Source organism: Formica exsecta, unplaced genomic scaffold (assembly GCF_003651465.1).
Source record: "Formica exsecta isolate Colony F162 unplaced genomic scaffold, ASM365146v1 scaffold548, whole genome shotgun sequence".
Taxonomy (NCBI): domain Eukaryota; kingdom Metazoa; phylum Arthropoda; class Insecta; order Hymenoptera; family Formicidae; genus Formica; species Formica exsecta.
In genome coordinates, this window is record NW_021852723.1 from 57,359 (window position 1) to 60,413 (window position 3,055).

At 37.6% G+C, this 3,055-nt stretch overlaps 1 long non-coding RNA gene across 4 annotated transcripts; it reads right to left on the reverse strand.

Moving 5' to 3' along the window:
- Window positions 1–6: 6 nt before the first annotated feature.
- Window positions 7–2,301, reverse strand: LOC115241980. Of its 4 annotated transcripts, none has more exons than XR_003884991.1 (4): window positions 1,823–2,301; window positions 1,009–1,127; window positions 739–891; window positions 7–574 (listed from the first exon to the last, which is right to left on the reverse strand). It is a non-coding gene; the product is annotated as an uncharacterized LOC115241980 (long non-coding RNA). The 4 variants fall into 4 exon arrangements; XR_003884988.1 differs by having other exon boundaries at window positions 1,723–2,301; XR_003884990.1 differs by having other exon boundaries at window positions 1,683–2,301.
- Window positions 2,302–3,055: the final 754 nt, after the last annotated feature.

Here is a 3,055-nt window from a genome sequence, read left to right on the forward strand (position 1 = left end):
ACACGACTTTCAGCTGTTGTTCTCTTTAAGATCAATATGTAAAATATACGATCTTTATTGTACCCTGTAACACCCGTCTCCTCATTTAAGTACAATCTATTAAAAGTTCAGAAAGTTCATTAGGTCCCATTTTAAGAGGTTTCCCCGTTTGATTCCGGAATTTCCTTCACAAAAACTCACTTACAATGCAAGTCAGGACATCACAATAAATGATTCAATGTTTCAGACGGCAGCGCAATATTATATGATATATAATATATAAACTGTATGAATTCCATCTAACGGAGGTCCTATTCCTTATTATTATGGTAAGTAGTAAATCCTGAAGATCATTGGTGAGACTTGAGTAGTCCGCCGTCACAACGATATCCCCTATGGTGAGATGTTCCCACCATAATAACTCCAGTGCGTTTCGCGTGAAGCTCCTGTCACATATTGTATGTATGCCGGGATAACATCCCGCATAGAGCTTTCTCACAAGTTATTCAACACACACACGCCTCAAGTGAACGCACAACCCTCCAGAAGTTGCGACAGCTGCAGGCCTGTAATGCCTCCTCGCAACACAACTATCCTAGGGGACACAGTTAATTTATCAATATAATCAACATACAGAAGATACCTGGCACAACGCTTCATATTTAACATTCACTTTACACCAGGCATACACCGGTCATAGTGCTCACCAATTCCATTAACAAATGAAGTCAAGTACATACATATAACAGCAATATATACCTTCACATCAAGACATAACCACTCACTCCTGGGAGCATTCCCCGATACATTGTCCACAGGAGCCTCAGTCCATACACAAAGTGGTCATCTTAACCTCATTTCCAACAGCAGCACTCAGGTTACGATATTTACAATGACACTGGTCACCATAACCTGGATACCCAAGAAATAAATCACATTTAATAATTAGCTCCTTTCATGATAAATTTAACAAATCCTTGATACAAGTATGTTGTGTACGTCATTATCCATCTTCGCAATGCGTCTAACCTTACGTTGCGTATCCCCGGGTTCATCGATTGCGCCACTGAGCATATACGCTGCATGCGCTCCGGATCGATAACTCGACATTATAAGGGCTACTTGCACTCAATCATTAGCCCGAGAGTCTATTAATAATTATCTTTTTAAGTTCTACTTTATAACAACTGACCGACTAAGATCAAGTAATGGGATCGGTTCTTATATCTAGATCGGTCGTAAAGTATATCAGCCAATCAGGTGTCACAGCCTGATTCCCTTAAGTTAACCCATCGGAGTATAAATTTAGTACAGTACTATCAATATTACTCTTTTATAAATATATCAAACTTATCGACAATGTAGTTTAGGTTAAATATTCATTTAACTATATTGATCAACCCAAATAACTACCAAATCAACAATTCATATACAAGTAACTGTTACGTGCAAATTTAGTTAGCAGAGTCGATCCCAATTCTCGTATTATAAAATTAACTAAATCAATTAAATCAATCAAATTAACCAAGTCCAAGTATAACAGCTTTGTTACCATTACATTATTATTCCACATAATAACTTAATTTATATTTCAATAATTGTGGTATTTATGTTCACAGAGCGAAGCCAACGAGGCTCTCCCAATTCTATATGTACCACGTCATAATCGGCTCCTCCTCAACAGAGGCCCGCCACAGGGTTACCTCAAATAATCAGCTCGGCAAATCCCAGATTAACAGGTACCTCAGGGTGTGTCTGGATGGAGTCCCGGCGTCTCTACTAGTCATCAGAGCAGCCAGGGAAGACGTCTAGCCCATAGCAGATAAGAGTAGGAGTAACTTACTCCGATCGCTCTCCATCGAAGATGACATGGTTATCTCGGGCGCAAATACAGCCCTCTGCTTGGAACACTCCTCAATGGGTCAATAACTCGACATCAGACCGCGTTACATCCCGCAAGTGCCGCGCATTTCAAGGCTTGTCAAGGCTCGCAAAGCCGCCATTACGTGTGCAGGTATCACCGAATACACACTATAGATTATTATTAGCATTTCCACTTTGATAATTTATACATCAATCGATGCGCGATCACTGCCGGAGTGTTTTATTCGCAAAATAGGCATCAGGAGATGCTTTAGAACACTATAAACACTATATTAAAACAGAGCACGTTGAGACACATTATTCCACGGCCATCGCCACCAATTCCCCCATCAGAAAATACTGCTTAAAAATAAATTGATAAAAATTTATGTTATTTAATATTTCCAGAATTATTCCATTGCAAAATTTAAATTTTGAAATTTTGAGGGACACCTTGTATATAGCATATAATGTGTAATATACAAAGATAATACAATTATTATTAATTATACAGAATAATCCATATAATTAATTTTATATAATGTTTTCGTTAAATATAAATAATGTTTTTATGTATAAAATTAATTTAGCAATATAAAAACAATGTTTTTATTCGGTTGTACAATATTCATTTATTAAGATAAACATTTATAAAGATGTGCATTAGTTTTCATTTTCATCATAACGCGATATCTATAGCAGTCAGTACGTAAGTATGTACGTATCGGACAGTAAGTCGGCTGTACACACACACACATGCAAACAGACGAACGCGAACATATCAGTGCGCGGCAGCTCAGTCTCAGTTTGTCGCGTGTGTTTTGTACATACGCGTAACAAGAGATTATCGCGCGCTCAACCGTTAGAACGCGTTATAACACGTTGAAGTCAAAAAACTGTGTTTCTGTGTTTTTAATTTTTAATATATATAGTGTGTCCACATAATGGGACAAAAATATAATGATAAACGCTTGCCTCTCTCTGTCCGAAGACTTTCCTTAAAAAGAATAAGGGTCAAGAGGTTAGTATTATTTATATATAAGGTATATTTACACAGGGTGTCCGAAAATTCGCGCAACACCCTTTAAGGGAAGGTAGAGGGTGTTATTCTGAACAGAAAAGTCCTGTAACATTTTTTTCTATAACGCTTCATAAAAGAGTTATTATTGAGTAAAGTCTGATCAATCAGCGCCGACTTTTACCTGGGCGCACG